The sequence below is a fragment of the Scleropages formosus genome, chromosome 23 (genome assembly GCF_900964775.1).
Source record: "Scleropages formosus chromosome 23, fSclFor1.1, whole genome shotgun sequence".
NCBI lineage: Eukaryota > Metazoa > Chordata > Actinopteri > Osteoglossiformes > Osteoglossidae > Scleropages > Scleropages formosus.
In genome coordinates this window covers 12,747,449-12,768,758 of record NC_041828.1, presented here as the reverse complement: position 1 = coordinate 12,768,758, position 21,310 = coordinate 12,747,449, and positions in this window count along the sequence as shown.

Genomic DNA, 21,310 nt, shown 5'->3' with positions numbered 1-21,310 from the left:
TTTAGTGCAGGACATGTTTGATTGCTTCAAGAAGTTTAATCTCACTGAAATATCAAGGACCACATTTTTTATGCATTGGCTGATTCTCCTATTTTTGAAATAACAGTCTGGGCAGGACAATATCTTCAGAATATGCAGATTTCAGATAGTATTATCTCTTCTTGTACTGAGAGCAAATAGCATTTTTGACGTTTGTTACGTTTACTTCGGTTGCCAAAGGGCAAAAAACTAATTTTATGTTTAGAATGATTGTGTGTATCATTTAGTAACAAAAGATCTTCCTTATCTGAGTTGTGTGTTGTTGTGCACTTACATCATTACAGCTCTAACGGTGAAAGGGCTGTCTAGTCTTGGGCCAGGCTTCAACACACACATACACATTTTCTGAAAGTGCTTGTCCTATGAGGGGGGGGGTCGCAAGGAGCCAGAGCCTAACCCAGCAGCACAGGGCGCAAGGCTGGAGGGGGAGGGGACACATCCAGGATGGGACATCAGTCCGTCGCAAGGCGCCCTAAGCAGGACTCGAACCCCCAACCCACCAGAGAGCAGGACCTCGGTCAAACCCACTGCGCCTTCGTACCCCCTGAGGGTTCAATAGTGCTCATGAAACTGAGTTATGAAAACCCATATAACCAGTTTATGTTCAAAGATCAGTTTTACACCCTTGTGCAGTTGCCTGCCTTGTTCTAAACCATAGCCAGTGGGCTCATTGAATAACGTATCAAAGGTGTGTGCTGCATCTTGTATCGTTCACGCATTACCTGTGAAGCTAGATGTCTTCATTTGATCTGGGTGCACCATCTAACTGTGTATCCTTGAGTTGCTCTAGAAAGTGTTTCCTTTGAACTGTTCCAAAAGGCTTGCTCAAGCTTCAGGTGTCTCGCTAAGGACATCCATGCAGACTGAGGTCTAATGAAGAATGACCGTATGATGAACTCTGGGGAGTTTCACCGATGTGCTGTGCCAGCACACCTCTTGAAAGCGTCAGTTTGACACTTTTTACGGTTGACACACAACGAGGCGCTATGCAAACGGGGGCAGTGCCCAGAGCTGCTGGATGGCCCGGACCCTGGCCAGAGCGAGATAAGCTGGGCTGGCTGACTCAGGGAGCAGCAGGTTCCAGGCGTCATGCAGGACAGAGCGTTCCATTGCCCCAGCCCTCCGAACCCTCGGGTGTTCTGCAAGGACTGGTTTAAAGTGTCATGGATGACTCTCTCCACCACACCATGACCTTGTTTCCAAAGTGAGGTATGCTGATCCACCCAGATAATGGTATGCCATCCCAATCTAGAGAAAAATCCTGACCAGTAATCCACAAATGTTTTTACTTTGAGCTTTTTGACTGATGAATTCACACCAGTTAAGTCCAGTACTATGTTTTTCTCACTATGGACATTCCCCATGGTGAAATCAAATGAAAGTTTCCAATTGTTGTGGTGCAACAGGAAAATATTGCTGTCAGAAATATGTCCTGATGGTTTGTCTCTGGATGATATTTAAAGCTGTGTGGTAACTTTTTTTTACAGCTTTCCAAGCCTTTGGAGAAATTACTGTATCCCTCAATTTTTTCCTTTCGCCTCCGATTGCGCATCTCCTTCATCCAGGCAAGTTGTACGGCAGTAGAGGGAAAGATTAAAAAAGCCCTGAAATAAGGTGCCAATGGGTGGTGTGTGGAGTGAACCACAGCGCCCCCCCCCCCCCCCCCAAGTCCCTGGGGGGTTGATCTAGAGATGCATTATGATGACCTGGGCTATGATGAAAATATATAGTCAGCAGACAGTCAGGACAGACATGGCGACTTAGGGTGGGTCTATATGCGGCAGGTGGTGCCGCTACCTTTGAATGACAGGAGAGCAGAATCATTACTTTATAATGAACAAGCCACAGTTTATTTGGACATCCTGGGCCACACTGTTCAAACACTGATGGGTAATTGGCCTGGACCTACGACCCCTTATACCCGGAGGTCATAGGGACCAATGTGCACCCCATGGGATAAGGTCAGGGCTGTAATGAAGGTGAATCACAAGCAGAGGCAATGGCTCATTAAGGGGCAGTCCACTCATTCTCCAACAACCATCAATCGTCCTCTCTTTCAAGGGGTATTTTATTTGAATTAAAAAAAAGCCCCGAGCCCCTGTTGTCGAAAACGCAGGAGCTGGAAAGTGCAGACTCCTTGCGTGACGAGGCCGGCTCATCCCTTCAGCTCCCTTTGAAAGGAGGCGTGACGCTGCCTCCTCCCTGGCATCCTGGCACCTTCAGCGACAATAGGTTTCATCAGCACTTTAAAAGGCATCAGAGGTGTCAGGAGATTTCAAACAGACTGCAGCATCATAAGCAGAAAAAGGGGGCCAAATGAAAGAGTCAACCCAATTTTGCAAGTCGCAGCTCTGCAAAAAAATTCTATCATATTACATGCAAAGTTCAATAAGCTCTGATGCATCGCTTCAGCAAAACAGCAGAGAGCACAGAAACAGCACTCGTCTCCTGGGTGTCTGCACATCTGAGGAGAGCGCTGGTCCCTCCGTCACTGTGTGACCGTGTGTGAGAAGTCAGGAGGGGAGCGAACTGCTTCTATCCAGAGTGTGCAGGAGAGACCCTCTTTTGCTCAGCCTTGAGGAACAGGTGCTCTAGCAATCTTTTCGACACATCAGCTGTTGAAGCATTTTTTTAAATAAATGTAGCATAAATTATACAATTATAGTGGCAGAATTATGAAAAGGTGCGCTGAAATCAGTGCCAAAAATGAATGAATTACAAACTTGGGTCCTAGAATCCCAGAAATTGTTAGAAAAGAAGAGGGAGAGCACACTCAAACTTAGTGAAACAAATGCATTAATTTGTTGAGAATAGATGCGTTTTGCCAAGATGCCTTCCGCAGCGTATGCGTACATTTTGTAGGGAGTGATATAAATACAATACACAGACCATGCGACAGGTTATGACTTCACTGGACCAACAGTTCAAAGTAAAACTGAAATAGTGACCACAGCAGAAGGTAGCCTCAATAATATAAGGATTATGAGCACAAAAATAAAAAATACACACTGTCTGAAACCGCTTGCCCCAAGTGGGGTTGTGGGAAACCAGAGTCCAACCTATCAACACAGGGTGCAAGGCTGGAGGGGGAGGGGACACACCCGGGACAGGGCGCTAGTCCATTGTAAGGCACCCCAAGCGGGACTCGAACCCCAGACATACCGGAGAGCGGAACCTGGCCAAACCCGCCGCACCCCCCGCGATAAAACAAAATAGCATTGGTCAAATTAATAGAACATTAAGGTAGGGACAGAGATTGAAAAGCGAGAACCAAAAGTAACAAACACATGCTTAGTATCTCACACCACCTTTTGCAACACAATGGATTATCACATACAAGAATCAGCTCTTTTGTAATTCAGTATTTCTTTCATTTGTTGATCCAATGATGTCATAGCTTGATTTACGTATTATATTTACAGTATGCCACTCCCTACGAAATGTGCAGGTGCGCCAAAGAAGGCGTCTTGCTAAAATGTGTCTGTACTGTAAAATTATAACAATAAATAATATGAAGATTTGAATTTACAAGTGTGCCCAGAGAAATTTACAAATACTTTTAATTCAATCAAAAATTGATGCTGCCTGTAAGGAGAATATGCTTCTTTTGAGACCAATGCAGGAAAGATGAGGAACTAAGTGCATCCTTTGAGGCACTCTTTATGAAAACAATTTCCAGAGTTCTCAAGACCCATAGCAACAAGTACAATATTAGGCATTCCTTTGTAATCCCTCTGTTGAAAATATGCACACAATTATGTTCCTCCGTGAATGATTGCTAAATAATGTGATATTTAGAAAGAGCTAAACACCATTAATTTGAATACAAAAAATGAAGGTATATGTATATTGGAATCTGTTATATTTTACCTCCTTTTTTGGTTGACTTTTGGCTTTAATCTCGGTCTTTGGATTTATTTGGATGTTTCAGGATCTTGCAAATAAATGACAACAATGAACTTTGATAATCAAACTGCAAAATGTGAAAACAAGCACTATACTCCATAATGAATCCACTAAATTAGAAAATGAGTCATCATAAATTCCTGGGCTCATGATCTGTTTAGTACCTCCAATCAAGTTAAATTAGCATTTATGTTTCTGTCTTTAGCTGATTAATTATGTACCTATAATCTAGAGGCATGGAGAGAAAAAGCTAAACTCACCAAATAATTTCAGTTTCTTTGGATCACTAAGATACATTCAATAATAAAATGTGACAAATCTAATACATGGTAGAAATATAATTTACACAACAAATTATCATTAGGTGTGATGACACTGTTTCAGCAGGGAGGCTAGTTTTCTAAGACATTCCAGAGAAACGCAGGTTTTCACACATAACTCAGGGGCTCCTGTGTCATTTACTTAAAGTTCAAAAGTGCAAGAGGTGTAAGCGAATAATATATTGAAATTTAATTTTCTTTGCTTTATTTTTTTGCCTGCTGGCTAGTCAAATAGAGACTGGAGTCTCTCAAAGACCAACAAAAAAAGACCATCTGGGTTTTCATTTCACACAGCAGTAGGCCACGTTTTAATCCTATGCAACAATGCCAAATCCAGCGAATGTCTGACGAACACACATGCAGTGTATTGTGTCGTCCGTCTCGGTGACTGCGCCGCCCGAAATCAAGACCGCTTCCCTCTGCGTCGTACGCACAATTCAGACAATAATGTATGCTCTTGGATGCATAGGTGTCACTTGACAGTGACAGGCAAGCTGTGTGTTATTCACGACACACCTCTTCAGGCTTCCTCACAAGGCGATGATCAGGCTGACAGTTTATTTCACCCACACGCCAAAGACGCGTGCGCTGCATAATCACTTGATTACTAGTTATAACCCTGCCCGGGAGACCGCGTGGGAGCAGTATAATTCAGCCCAACCTCATTTTCATCGAGGACCGACATGCACTGAGAAAGCAGGACCCTCCTCGCCCCTGGCAATCAGTGCACAGTGTCACGTTCCTAAGAGCAACAGTCCACTCTGCCGCAGAATACTAATGGCATATTAGGGCAACGTGAATGTTTATCAGCGCAGCCAGTGTGGTCGTCAGAGTCAGCGCAGTCCATGGAGCATCCGCACGACCGTCAAGTACCGTACTTACCTCCTTCAGTAACCACCGTGTTGGAGAGAAAGGCTTGAGCTGACGGGAACCTGGGATCAGCTGTGATGTGACGCCGAGTTTGAAGGACTCTGAACAGGGTGTCATTGCCTCATTGCCTTCTGATATCACGTAGGTGCAACCTCTGCAAAGCTGTCGACTGTGAATGCAGTAAAGAATAACAAGCCGCAGTCAGGAGCAAGTCCCACACTTTATACTGGAGAAAATGTGACAGAAAGCGTCACTTGCCGTTTAATACCTTTTAAATTATGGACTGTCTCACGATTGTGGCGGAAAACAAATTGCCTGAAAAATTATGGAGAAAAGCTGCGGCTCCAGCTGCCAGAAAGGCCCTTTCGCAGTCATGTGATTGCAAGGAAAATTACATTTGCACTTTTCGTACTATATCTTACTGTTTTTCTTTCACACTGACACTACAGCAATTACTCTTGCGTATAACTTAGATTCGGTAAATGACGTGCGTTTCGTTATGCTCATGACATCACATTGTATCGGCGTCATTCCGTATTGACTGTCACTGTCTAAAAGCAGCTCAGCCCTTTGCCCTCACAGCACAGTCGTAACGTCCCCGCGTACAGGATCGACACCGACAAGGATCGCACGAAACCGGGAGGTTCATTTGAGGAAGCAGGAAACCTCCATCACGACAGGCTGCTCACCTCAGACGATGCAGTGACAAAACTTTACCGCTGTGCACGGAGACGTCAGGGATGTGGGACCTGTCTCACAGAAGGCGAGCGATTTGTTGTTCTACAACCAAACACTGAAGGAAACAAGGAACCAAAGAAAGCATGAGCCAAAGATTAAGTTCTCTGACGGTTCTTAAACAATGGGTATAATTTCAAAAGGATAAAGAGTTTGTAAAATCATTATTTGCCTTGTTATTTTATCACACTTACCAAGCCTAATCACTGTTTACATGGCTATGCAAATTAGCCATCTGCTTTACCGACAATTCACCGCTGGCATATCAATTGTAAATAAATATGCAAGCTTATTGGGCCTATTTTCTATCCTATCTACTGTGTGTACTAGGGATTTGGAGGGATTTTTCCATTTTATCTCCTTCTAATTATTAATGCGGTTGCCAGGGTTTTAATTTTTAACTTTGTCTGAGTCGTTGCCTGCTTTTGTTTCATGTTGCTGTTTGGCAGCACGAATTCTGGTTGGTTGCATTTTTTTCATGTCAGTGTTAGTAATGGCACACTTTGCAATGATTTTCGTAATTAAGTGAACGGAATTACTACAGAGAACTGGTAGCATGGTTGTTTTGCTAAGAATTTAAAAGGTCGTTAATTTCAGAAGTGTTTCTTTGTTCAGATCAACTTTATTTATTTTAAAGTGGTTGTCTGTTAAGGGGGTCGTGGTGGCGCAGTGGGTTGGCCTGGGTCCTGCTGGGGGTGCCTTGCGACGGACTGGCGTCCCGTCCTGGGTGCGTCCCTTACTCCCTGTGCTGCCAGTTTAGGCTCTGGCTCCCCATGACCCTGTATGGGACAAGCGCTTCAGGGTGCGTGTTATCTGTTACGTACTTTTGTGTTGATCCAGACAGTGACGATTAGAGGGTGACAGAGTGTTGTTTGGTAAATCCAAACAAAAACATGTTTACTCTCAGCATTTTATATGGTTTCACATAATTTAGTGACTAAAACACTAAACAGGTGAAAGCAAACAGATTAGAGACACACAGACGGCTTGGGGTGGCGAACCCAAAAAACATTAAAACAAACTCAGCAGCTACATGGTAAACATTTTCAAATTAAGTAGCTTCCTTGTACTATAAACTGTTTGTTTGGTCTACCTCGAGAGGCTACCCTCAAGTGTGTGCAGGGGCTAATGGATGACATGGTTTTGTGGTTTCCACCAGAATAACAGAGAATGACTGGAATTAACAGGGTTGTAGGGGAGCAGGAGTAACTCCACACTGAACTTATTAAATATTGCACATATAGGTAAATCAGCACAATGACTGCACGACAATTCACAACAAAACAATACTGTGAAGCATAAGTGAAAACCTTCTTGCTTGATAATTCACCGTGGTGATGGAATAACAGACAAAAGAAGCAGAAATGTGAATGTTAATGCTGATTTGCTGCTCCATGGATTGTGAAGATGCCATACCTTTTTATTCATTGGGGGATATCATGATTGGGGACTATGCTGCTTTTGCTGTTGATTTTTGCTATGCACGGCAAATGGGAATTCAATTATTGCTGGTAATTAACTTACCTTCTAAGTTGGCACTGGAATTTGGTCTGCAACAGAATTGATACTGGAACTGTGACCAGCAGCGTTTTGTATATATAAGACTAAAAATTGAATTGAAATGGTTCCAAGATGCATTAAAATTGGAAACTTTTAGAATTATGATGTAGTGACACCTTTGGCCCCTATGTAAACATCAGTATTAAATGTTTTTTTCATTATTTGTTGTTTAATTGACATAGTTGAAGCATTTTAGATGTCAATATGAGGGGAAAAACTCTTGTATACATCAAAATAAAAAAACTTTTTAAAATGTGGTTTATATTTTGTTCCTGCTCTTCACTTCATGCTTCTCAGGTTTGCTTGATTTTCGCCTCGTTCACTGTAAATTTAAAGGTATGTCTAAAGCTTATGTAAATACATTGTTTTGCAAACCTCTGCACCGCATTGTTAATGTTCTCACTGGTGATGATCGGAACAAATGAGAAATAGAGGCCATCTTCAGAATCAACTTCAAGAGCAGACTTCAGAAGTTGTCCACCTGTCAAAGCAGATTATTGACCGCTCATGATACGAAACTACGTATTAAGCGGCAGCAACAGACACCCTGTTCTGCGCATTTGTAACTGTTTGGTGGAAAAGGCCAAAAAACTTCAAAGAAAAACGGAAAGAATCAGCCAGGCTGAAAGACTCCGTTACGGCGCGGCATCGGCTGGAGACTGGGGAAAAAACAGGATGCTGTTAATTCAAGGCAAAATAAACATGAACCTCTTGAAGTCCATCCGTCCCGGGCACTTGGCGGGACGAACAATGGCGCTCCGCAGAGCTACGCCGCGCTCAGCGCTCCCCGGCCGGCGTGAGGCAGAGGAAGCGGTGAAAAGCCACACGAGGGCCAATTGACGCGGCGAGCAGGTGGAGGCTGCCTTTCACGCCGAGCTGGCAGAAAGAGCACGTTTCCTCTTTCAAGGGGATCACTTATCTCAAATCAGCAGCCTATTGAAATGGATTTCTTCTCCCTCTCTCTCCAGCTCTGTTTTTTTGGCTCCCGTCTCCCCCACCCCCGTTGTCCTACTCCTCCTCCGCCTCTTCTCGTTCTCCCTCCCCGAGACCTCGCACCACTGGCAGCACCTGGCCCTGCTCGGCGGGTAATGAACTCAATAACAGGCGAGCGAGGCAGTTAGAGCGCCATTATATCCATGTTCTTTGGGGCTGTTGCAGGCCACTCACGTGGCCCGTCATTACGCGGCCCCTGGCTTGGGCTTGCCAGCCTGATGGGAGCCGTGGGCCTAGAGCAGAACGGTGGGATGTGCAGATGCACGGGTGTGCACCCGCAGCGGCGCTCATTGTACTCCCCACTTCACCGGCAGGAGCATCCTGTTGCTCCCCAAATTGGACCCGGCTGCAGACTCAGTCATACTTCATAATGCGGGGGAAATAGCTATTATTTCCATGTGTCGAACAGCTCAGATGGAGAGAAATGCATGTTTCTGCCTTCAGTTTTTTTCTTTTGCACATGGTGCTCTGTGGCGACCGTGCCGCGTGTTGTCTGCCACTAAGGCAATGATGCCAGCGCCGTCACACTGGTTCTTGCCTGTGGTCCCCGGTTATTACTCACTTCCACCCTGCTGAATCGTGTTGAGTGAGTCTTACTGTGTCACTTTCTTTGAGTCCTTTTTGGGACATATATTCCTGACTTGCAGGCAGTAAAATTGTAATGGTTTGGGCCTTTTGGAGCGCATCCCACTATTATGGTGCCCTTAACACTTAAATCACTGTCTCATCCGTCTTAATTGCAAGCATAGTGTTAGTTGGATGTGGCGGGGGAGTAGGTAGCCGGTGGTTAGTGCCAGTGCCTTTGGACTCAGAGGTTGCAGGTTCCACTCCCCCTTTCCGCTGCAGTACCTTTGAGCAAGGTACTTATCCTGAATTGCGCCAGTAAAGAATTACCCTGGTGTATAAATGGGAAGGTCACTGTGAGTCACTTTGGAGAAAACCATTAACAAAAATGAGTCACTGTATCCGAGCACCAGCATGCACCCTTGTAGCTTTCAAGTGAAATTGCTTTGCCTCTGTTTTGGATTTTTCGTGTATGTTAAAGTCAAAATCTTTCTCTAGAGCAAGTATTATCAAAATGCTTTAGAATGAACTGTGTTGAAGTCAGTATAAGATTCCCTCTAGGAGCATCTGTGAACCTTAACTCTACAACCCCCAGAGTGTTCAGAGGGACTTCTGGAGTCAGTGACACTTTCCGAATCATTAATGAGCCCTATAATGAAGGCGAAATGAGGGATGGAGGCTACACCACCGTCGCCAGCGCCCATCAAGGTGCCCGTTAAGAGATCATAGGGGGATTGGCCCCAACAGACCGCCAGTGGCACATATGTTAATCAATACTGTTAATGTAGCAATGAATTAGAAGTTTAGATGTCACAGGAGGGTTAACACAGCTGATCCGGAGTCGGAGTGGGATGGCCTAGACCTGAGTCCCAGGATTTGTGGGGCTGCTCCGTCCGGGGGCTAATTACAGCAAATTGGAAAAGGGGGACATGCGCATGTGGGACCCTCGCTAGCCGCTGTCAGGTCCTGATGGGGTCTCTGCAATCGCATCTGCTCCACGCCACCCCCACGTGAAATGTGACAAACAGCGGTGCGCCCTGGCGCTCAATTACGAGACTCACGCAATTGATCTGCGGGGAGCGCAGGCTTTGTGAGCATGGATCATCTGCTGGAAATTGTCTCCACGCCTTGCCGGCACCTGTGCAGAAGGGGCGTACTGGAGAGAGGACAGGGAATGCAGGGGGGGATGCACCTCTGGGGATCCACTGTGGAAAGGGGGAATATTCCCCCCTACGTGGGCCAGGCGCCTGCGAAATTAGCAAGGGGCCCGGGATGCAAAGGTGGAATGGGAGCTGCTGGCCACATGCGACTCCTCTGTTTATTATTCCGTAATTAGCCCTTTGGCAGCCTTCGGAAAGATGGAGTGTCCCTTCACAGGATGCCTTTGTCGACAGACACACCCAGACACAGAAAACAAACAGCCGAACATTTGCTCTGCAGACACCCTGCAAACAATAGAGCCGTAACTTGGAGAGATGAGAAAATGCCCCATGGAGTGATTTGGCTCGCACTGGTAAGGGCCCAGTGTGACATCTGAGTACACAGTATGTCGAGCATTGCTGTATATGCAGTTGGTCTAAGTCTTAATTGAATGAACTGAATGATTCCAGTCAAACGCGAAAATGTCTTTCTATTCCCTGAGCGATTTCTTTTGAACCCTCGAACAACTTGAAGAGCCACTTCAGAGGCAGGATTCTATTTTATTGCGCCGCTATGATTTCTTAAACCTTAAACCTTTTTCGTCTAGTTGCATTGCGGCTAATATATCCACAATTTGTCGTGATAAATCTACTGCATGTGGCTTCTCAATACCATAGCTAATGAAAAATGTTTAATATCAGAAAAGTGACATAAATCAAGATGGATGCTTGGCTTTAGTAACAAGTAACAACTTATATATTGAAGAAAGCTGCACATAATTGGATAATATGACCCCCTTTGCGACTTTTGGCATAATTTAAAACTGCTCAGGTCGATCCATGATGCGACGGGAGAAATCTCACTCTTTCTGAAGTGCTTGAGATCACGGGAGGATTGACGACAGCAGGAGTGGAAGATCTATGACAACACGGCAGCAGGAGAAACTTCCCCGTCAAACTGGCCAATTTAGCGTAAAGCCCTCCTCAGTTGTCACACGGCTGTGTGATGCGCGGCCCCGAATTCTGATGCGAGCGAAAGCTTTTTACAGGACTCGCATCAGAAACAGGTCACTACCTGAGTCGATGTACCCTGTCGCCCTTCCCCTCTGCACTCATGGAAGGCTTTCTGACTTGTCATGGGAGCTGCTCAGCGTGCTCTTATCGTGGTTCCTCTGACGATGACAGCTTGCGGTCGACGAGTTGTCCGGGTGGCCGCACGGTCGCACACTGATAGCCGCCCGAGAGCAGAGATGCTGACTATCTTTTGGCACTTCAGCAGCTTCCCCTCCAGCGATGCCCGGGCGAGCGAGAGAGGAGGGTAACAGGCCGCAACCAGGGAGAGCGGTGTGAAGGCGCTCTGCTGGAAAGCTGGAAAACATCGAACAAAGCCCTCATTAAAACACAGCCACACAAACACACTACCCCTGTTGAGACAGACGTAGGGAGAGTGTGCGAGCTGCTCTGATCGACCGCGGTAAACACTGTGCTTAAACAACTGACCCTAGCATTCCAGCTGTTTGCTTCTTCACTGTGTCCATAATAACCAGGACCAAGACAGAAATGGTTTATTAATATGTGCTTACATGCATGGGTACACATATCTTTTCTGGCTTGACGACAAAGTTGGATTAATGCATTTCTTGTCTCTGCCCTTTGTTGTTGATGTTATTGTTATTAATGTAATAACATTATAAGGTATTTGAATACTTAGCAGGAGTAATCACTCTTTCGAGTGTCATGAAAATGTGACTAGAGATTATAATTTCAGTAGAAGAGCCAACATCTTCATCTAGGTGACCTTACTCTGTGTGTGTGTGTGTGTGTGTGTGTGTGTGTGTGTGTGTGTGTGTGTAACTGTACTAGTCATTAAAGAGGATTTCTAGGCAGGGAAGCGTTCAGTATAATGTTGCATGGAAGGCCCAAAGAAATGTTCCTAGGACACGAGTGGACCTTAAGCACTGAGGCTTTGGGGGTAAGTGGTCTACCACTTTGAACCGGCACTAATGCCTCTCTCTGCAATTGAGCCTAATGGGCACAGCAGAAGACAAAACAGCGGGGAAAAAGTGACAGTTTTCAAGGAGAACCACAGAAGTAGAGATAAGTGGCTAAAGAACAGCAACCATGTACATCACCATTAGGGCTCCGTTTGGCTCATCCAGCCCCATTAGATGTGCTGGTCTTTGAGACGCCTTAGAGTGGTAAATGAGGCGAATCAGAACACTCCCAACAAACTGCGAACAGATCTTCTACAGATCTTCTGAAGCAGAGAGGCAGCCGGACAAGCTCTCGTGGCAGCGGTCCAGTTGGCCAGGCCATGCGGGCAGCCGCGGAGGACACAGTGTTGCCAGTCTGAGGAGATGTCACACACTGCTCATCACACAACTAACACAGCAGCTTCAGCCATGGCCAAGAGACCCAAAATCAGGCCCCACATTACTGTGAGCCTCAGATTGACAGATTAGGTCTCCAGCAAGAGCGACCGGGAGCAGAAGACTGCTGGAATCATGGGCACTGTGGCCCCAGCGGGGAATGGTAATGCGGAGGACAGCCTCTGCACTTGACCCTGGGGCTGGCTGGGAAAGGACAGCCCTCACAGGCCACTGGCGGTATCCTACAGGGACACCCACTCGATGGCCTCGTTCAAACGAACAGTAGCCAACTGCAGAGACGAGTAAGAAAGAGATCAATTACAAGGCCCTCTTACCAAGCAGGTAGGCCCATTTTTTACACACAGCTAGAGAAACAGATAATAATAGTAGGTCTTGCAAGATAAAAGGCAGTTATTCAGTTAGAAAAAGCAGTGAAAATTCATGTTTTTTGAGCGAGCGTCACAATGAAGTGTACTTGGTAAGAAAAGTGTCCACGGGAAGTTGGATAATGCGTGCTCTTCTTTGAAGTAACCTTTTGAAATGGCTATTGAGCTCACACAGTGTGCTAGCTGTGTGCTACATTGAAATGTCCCATCTCATTTGATTGAAGCAGTCAAATATCAGAGCGAATGAAACTCAGGCGCGACCCCCCTGTGACAGAGGACAAAAAGGGCCATTGTGACACTGTCGCGGGGGAAGAAAGGGAGAGGAGAGCATTTCACAAACTGTCTGGCTTATCGTTTATGATTTTCTCACTATTACAAAACATTATTGATATATGTTAGACTTGTCTTGGTAGTATTCAATAAACCACTTTTTAACCCCATTTTAGTGTTGCAGGATGTGAGCCAATTATTTCTCAGATTTCACTCCTGCACTGTGCTCTGAAAGGTGAAATGGTCAATGTACTGTTGAGCTTATTTCTCTTTTTTGCAGTGAAATGTTACGTTTGAAAGATGCTGCGGATTGTCAGAAGCACACTAACAATGATGAGCCACACAAAGGTGCATACGTGGCTGAACAAGGGTTATTAAGCAATTGTTTTAAAGCACTGCAGTTGGGCTTTTCTTATAGCGAGACAAAACTATACAGCAGTCTAATCAATACCGTGACTCTCGAATCCACCCAAATTCCCATCTTGATATACTAATTCCAGGAGGCTCTACTCTATTTTATATTAAATACATATAGTCCTTGCTGAAGAACACGGCCTTGCTGCGGAACACGAGAAAGCCAGCAAGCCTGTCTGCACTCCAGCTCCATCCGGCCCTAGGTCCACGATGGGGAAGTGCAGTGGCATTCGGGGTGACTGTATTAGATGGGCTCTCCAAGGGTACAACTGCTTAGCAACTGCAAATAAACTGAGATGATGCTTATCTGGAGTCTGGAGTCATTCATAACAAATCTTGGTAGCACTGTAGATATTTACAATGGTGCATATGTCCAGCAGAATGGCATTGTCACCGTCCTCTTGCCCAGAGAAACACACAGGCTGAGTCACCTGCGCCATCTGGAGGAACGAGGGGGTGGGGCTGGAGGGGTGGGTGAGGGGTAGCAGAGGGATGGATCGGGGGCAAATGCCTCCTCACCAGCCCTTGGCCCCGAGTAGGGCTAGCACGTGCGGCTGTTTGTCATGTTAATCACTGTTATGAATGTTACACATCCTTCCCTTTGTTTTAATTGGGCCCCATGTTGCCGAGCGCTTGTGCTAACCCCCATGGATGCGTTGTCCCCCCGCTGGCTTGCATGGTGGCACTGCGTTGGCGAGTTGGCAAACAGCTAGAGCTGCGGTCAGATGCTCCCAACACCAGCTCCACCCCCAGCGAACCAGGCCTTACAATCCTGAGCTGCCACCATGTGACGGCCCTTGAGCTCTCAACATTACCTAAGCTGCTTTCAAACTTATTACAAGCAGCAATCAGCTGAACGGCTGATTTATTTGACTTATTCATGACGAAGCCTACAGAACACTGGTAATTTAGAGGCTAAAAGTCCTGAGTTGTATGGCAAAGGTTGTTGGGTCAAGTCCAAGTTCCTTGTCCTGCTGTAGTGCACTTGGACAATATGCTCACCCTGAATTGCTCTGGTAAAAATAAACTGCTGTATAAAAGAATCACTTACTGTAAGTCACTTTGGATGCAAGCGTCAGATAATCAATGAGTTAACTTCTCTGAAGCTTGGTAGTGAACTACAGATCCTGATAGTTTGGTGAAGGTTTGGAAGAGCTCTTACTTCCCCACTGTCTGTCTGAGTACATCTTGTCGCACGTCTGTAGCGTTTTCGTCGGCGACATATTGGGGGACGCTCGTCTTGCCACATTCTCGGTGGCCATTAATTAGGCTCACCATGGTTTCCGACGTTCCTTAATTAGCTGCTTGATCACGTCCTTTGTTAGTACCTGATCAGCCAGGTGGTGGACGAGAAGGACAGACGAGAATCAACTGGCAGCGGGTGTAAAACACGACTGAGGTGAAAGTGACTAAGAGCACAGAACAAAAGTCTGCCTTAATGCTGCCGATCGGAAGGCTGTTTAGGTAAAGGTATTGTTTTCCATTCTTTTGTTTCCGATGATGAAAGTTCCTTAATCGGGATGCGTTTCGTCATGTGCGACTCGGCGTGGTAAATAGCATGGCCAAGGAGAACAAGCGTAACCGGTGGAGATGCCGCTAATTACTGCGGGTAATTGAACAATGTCCCGTGCGTTCAGCAGCCGGAGCAGCATCCAGACAGCGATCGGAGGGCTCTTGGCTCTGAGTTCATTTCTCCTGCCTCCAAATCGCATGCTGAACCTTGTTGTGCGGCTCTACGAGGACAGAGACACGACACAGCATCGGTCATGGGCCTGTGCAAGGTGCGGCGTTGCTCCATTACAGCTCTAATCTCATTGCACCAGGGTGTTATTAAACAGGTTCTGCAGACCCGAGGCTGAGTGCTCCACCGGAGAACCTGCCAGCGAAAGCGGAAGAGATAATGAAGCGATTGCCACCGTAAGCCTGAGCTTTTACAAGGTCCTCTCCTCGCGTCGGAACAACCTGATCTTTGCGCAAGCGAATTAAGCGTGATCGATGTTTGCCCATAACGGTGTCCTGCTACTGTCTCGCATCCCATAACGCGCCCGTCTCCGGTTTCCCCTGACAGAGCGGCGTCCAGCGCAGAGGTGTTGGAGACTCTGCGGCCGTGGGCCTCCAGGAGAAGGGCGTCTGTTCGAAAGGCCTTCAAACAGCCCATCTTGCTGTATCTGATGTCTGCCCCTTGACACTGATGGACTCGGCGTCTCCCGTTTAGAGGATAATGAGATTGTCTTCCTACGCGAGCCGCGCGGCCTACGGAGAGAAAGCGAGAGGCAGAGCATAGCGCTGTTTAACTTCCCGCCAGCCACAGCAAGCTGGCGTTCGACTAAAAGGCTGCTCCTTCTAAATTATTTGCCCACAAAGAATTTTACAGTAATAACAAAGAACTCCGTGCAAGTGTGTGTGTGCGTGTGTGTGCGTGTGTGTGTGCGTGTGTGTGTCTCTGTGTGTGAGGGGGACGTGGGCGAGAGGAGAATATCTGATTTAGGGAAAAGAGCTTCTCTAATAGAATTCCACATGGTGTCTTCCTCAGGTGGTAGGAGATGCAATAAGGCTGGAGGAAAGAGCTGACTAATTGAAAAGAGCCCAGCCGCGCGGTAACCGATACGAGAGCCCCTCCACTTCGCCGTAGCCCCCGGCTGCCTTTGTGTTTCCAAAGTCATCCCGCATGAACGCAACAAGGAGCACGACACGCAGATGGCAACACAACAGCGAGGCACGGCGCTCGCTGTAATTGAAAATGTACTGTGACTCTCTCTGCATTCTTCTTCCCTTTGAAAGAAATCGACACCCCCCCCCCCCGCCCCGCACCCACCCCTCAGCCACCACCAACTCCACCGCTTCTTTTTGTCTCTTTCAGGCTCCTTTCTCGACTGAATGCGAGGAGAGAGCCGTAGCCACTGCCTTGCGCCAGTGTGCTCGTGCTAATGCTAACCCAGACGCTCTCTCTCTCTCTTTCTCTCCTGGCTGTGCTCACGCACGCACACGCACGTGCAGCCGGTGACTTTGAGCCAGCAGCGGCCCTCCGTCCACCGTGACTGCGTGGAGGAGAACAGGTGATGTGGCGGTAGGCGCAGTCTGCCGGAACAGCCCGGGATGCTGGGGCTTTGCGGCGCAATAAAAATGCTAATCTGCTCAATTCCCCCGACGGCAGACTCTATGTAAAACAGGTTAGAGTGCCCTGATCCGCATGTGCTCTCTCAATTTACCAGTGGCCCTTTCTTTATTCTAATCTCTTTGTGTGTTCTTCATTAAAACATATTGGCCTGGATGTTTTTACACCTCTGTCCGCTAATGACAATGGCCGTCCGCTGCTCCCCTCCCTCTGCTGCCCTCCCTTACCGCTCTTACGCTGATATAACAATGTAGAGCCGAGGAGACAATGGCAGAATCATTATAATTAAAGGTCAGAAGATTTCAGAGATTACGTTGTCCCCTTGCAAGAGGGGGGAGAAAAAAAAAAAAAAAAAACTCGTCTCTAATGGCCGCTTCACACGACGTTGTTTCTATACTTTCTCCACTGAGCGTTGAATGTATTTGCAGCTATCAGGGAGGTGTTTCTCTCCTCTGTTAAACATTTTGTTATAGTTCTCATGTGGCTCCGCCAATTTATGCTGCACTGCTCAGGTGTTATCTATTCAAACTTATGGAGCATAGAGGGGAAAAAAAAAAATCAGATTTATAGCTGCACAAACATGAAGCATTCTGGGAAAAGCTGTTAAGATAAAATATTGTATATATTAAAAGACAATGGAGTCTGACTAAGAGTAAAGAGGCTGTGAGTATACTTAGGTACCACTTGCTCCAACGGAAACCCGCATCTACACTTTGTTATGCTTTTACATTCTCCTGATTACATGATTCCGGGGACAGAACTTAAAATGTGGGTGATTTTAAGATGTTTCCTTTTTTATTCTTGTTATTGTCGGACTCGTGGTAATTGTATCCCCCCCACGGATGATTTCTCAGTTTCTGGGTTGCTCTCCGCGGCTCACGGTCAACATGCTACACTCTGAACCTCACAAAGATCAAAACAGGTCGCTCGAGACATGTCCCTGGGCAACAAATAAAAAGAAACAACAACAAAACCTCAATTATACTGGGACTTTGCATAAAATGTCCAATTAGCCTGGTCCTGCCGGCTGATTCATCTGGCTGGGCATAGAGGGGGCCGCTTGCAGCTTTACCCGTGCGGTCTTTCTCCTCTCCTCCTCCAAGATGAGCGCTCGCCATCAAAAAGGAAGAAGGAGAATGGACAAAAATCAAACAGAATTTGCATAATGCCGCCTTTGTCCCTGTTTCGGCCTCTTTAACTTTCACATCTAATTAGGTCCACGGACTGCTGGGGTGCGATGAAGGGTTTTCCGCCAATCCTCCAATCGAGGGGTCCGAGCCGATGGGGTCCTCCCCTGGGACCGGTTATGACAAATAAGATTAATGTTGCCCCCTCATTCCCCAGACTCCCACAGATCAGACGGATAGGTGATTTTCTCTGGAGAAGTCCCAGGGCACGAGGGTGTCCGCCGTCGGACACATGGCCTCCCTCCGCGCCCACTCGAGCATGGAGGGCCTGGAGGCCTGGAGGGGGGAAGGCACTGAAGCACAGACGTGGGTGGGGTGGCCGCCTGCACACCTTCACTGTCCCAACCCACCCACGGCTCCTGAAATCGAAGGCAGTACTGACAGCCGTATGTCCTTCTGTTAAGCTCGTTGCATCCGGGGATTTGATAGGCTGGTTCTGCATGGCAAGACTTCTGGCTATATCGGTCGTAACGCTGTTCACCAGATGCCATTGTGTGGAACATACTTCCCGCTTTCATTTGTTGTATGGATACCGTTCGCAGGTTAATGCTGGTGCTGAGAAAGGATGCTATAACATATCTACGTTTACATCTATTCCTTACACATCTTTAGGGTGTCCCTGTTATTCTATTCCAGCAAATCCAACAGATCTAGGTCACAAAGTCCCCATCACAAGTCTCCCTCCAGCCACCCGTTGCTCTGCCACCGGGCTTTGTAAACCTTTTGGCTTTAATAACCTGAAAAACAAATCAATAGACATGGCTGTTTCTTCTGAGCAGAGCAGAGAGTGCATTTCCGCGGCTGATTCCTCAGGTGCTGGTCTGGGACAGATTAATGTTTCCCTACTGCTGCGTCGCCGTGGCGCTCATGCGCTTCTGAAGGCCGCCTGCAATTTACTGCGCTGCTGCGCCGAACTCACACCTTGGTGCAGGGCCACCGCCGCCCACCTGCCTTTGTATCACAAATCATGGTGGGATTCTAGTCATTGCGTGACAGGTCACCAGCATGGAAAAGAGCATTCCAGAGACATAGTGCAGTGCAAGGAATGGAATAAGCTGCTGTAGAAAAACACAGCGCTAGCCAAGTCTATGACTAACGACACAAATAAATGCGAAAATAAGTTGCAAATTTTTCACGACGACTTTAATTCTTCCTGCTAACCAGATCTGAAATATGCCTTATCCCAAGGATTTGAACGATCATAAATTACGTAACTACGTCTGCATATGTCTACCCATTAAAAACTCTGTTATCATTCATTGGCCTTTTCTGCTGTCGCCCAGTGGTTTCTAGGAGATCTACACCCTACAAGATGGCTCTTTAGAGGAAGTCAAGGTCCCTGTTGACAATGAAGTCAATGGAACTTAAATATATCCATACGCTGTGTAGCACGGAGGCATGAATGCAGAGTTGTGAGGTGAGGTCCTGCAGTCAGGGCATCGGGATCCCTGAGCAGTCCAGAGAGTGTGGTGCAGGCAATCGCGGCACTCAGAGGGCCCATTTGCAGCTACGCTGAACACTGGAGCAACAATACCCGTAATGATGTTATCACCGAGCACAAGCAAATATTGCTGTCCCTTCACCCTCAGCGGCGAAGGCTTCGGAAATATGTTTCCTTTTATAACATGTGACATGGCAATGTTTTGCTGTCTGTGGAAGGTAATGATTTTTGTTCTTTCATTTCCTCCAAAACAGGGTAAAACTACTTTTCTATACAGGCTACATTGCACGGTTATGTAAGTTGTTGAATTTCATTTCTGCACAGGCCGCGGTGCACTGGTTATGTAAGTCTTTGACAGTCATCGTTAACATAATTTTTAGGATTCCCGCCTTTACGTTAATGTGCAGACAGATTCAACCACAAGACAAGATGTCTCCAAACTACATTTATCTAGATTTGTAGTAAAGTGCAGGCAAATAGTAGGGGATCTTCATAGATTTAGCAGCTAAGCAGAAGAACACGTGGCTTTACCACCCGAATCAAATGTCAAAGCCACATTCTAGCCACATCAGTTCCAGCAGATCACAAGGCTGTCTTAAGATCTCATGAGTGTATTGACCCTTTGGTTTATTCTCTTATTATGTGTTTTCGTGGGCTATTATGAGCCTGATGACACTAAAATGGCAAAGGCATTAAACACAGCATTATCATTATAACTGATTAGGTGTCCAACACAACCTGCACTGGCAGAACCTCACTGTGTTTGCAAGGCCTCCTAAGCACTAGAGCAGCAGCATCAGCCACAGGAAAAAGTCATAATGAAATTCCTGCTTCTTGCTATGCTCTCTTATTGATGTTTTACTATTTATTTTTGATTCACTTGCACAATTCTGACCAAGTCAATTCAGCAAAGATTGGAGAAGACTTTTTTCCTCCTTGGTTGATTTTTATTACTGGTACTCAGCAACCTGATGAAAAAAAAATCTACAAAACAGATTTTACTGTGGCAGAAAGTTGAGTTCAAAGCTTTCTCAAGCACCATTAATGCTTCTGTCCCTTCAGCGACTCCTCCATCAGTTGTCATTAAATGCCTCTGTCCTGTATAGGCTTGTACACATCTATTGTTAAGCAGTCAGTCTGTAGACAGTACATTCTTTGTGAATATCATTGTTATATGTGACTTTTATGGTATACTTCAATGTAAATTTCAATAGTTTATTGCTGTTGGGTGCTGTGAAATGTAAATTTCAAGATGATGATAAGGTTTTCAGATATGCTTTGAAAAAACTATATTTATGTCACAAGTTTCCGATACTGTAGATTTTCCTTTTTCAGGAACGTGCATTCTTACATGATTTTGAAATGTTCTGCTTTCAGTGTATTTTTTCTTTTTCTGGTTAAGGTACTCAGTGTGAGGATAAGAGGATTTGTTTTATACACCTGGTAAGCACTGTCAAAGCTAAGATATCAGTAATCATCTGGGGAATTTAGCTATTCTTTATAAAACCCTTTTTAAACCAACGTAGTTGTTTCTTGAATCCATCAGCAAAGTACAGTGGCACCTGTTCTCAACCAAAATGAGATGCGCTCTCAGAAATACTGTTATTACTGTAACACAGAAGTTGATTCAGTCCATCAGCAAAGTGCTTTGCCACCTGTTCTCTCTTTAAACAGTTCACCTCCAGCCGTGTTGTAATATTGTTGATCGTTTCACATATAATGAAACTTAAAAACATGACAAGTAAGTCTGACATCTGTGAACCTTTTCTATTCTCACTTCTTATCAAAGTACAGTTTCCGTAAAAGTATATTTTCTCCGGAAACTTTTCATTTCACACTTTAGGACCAACAATAATACCATACATGATCCTTGAGAGTGTATATTTTAAGAGTGTATACCTTTGTAGTCGCTTCATAATTTAATTGTTATTGCTGAAATTACCTAGTGACTCATGCATGACCATCAAGATCCCATAAACTACAGTACAAACACTTATTAGCC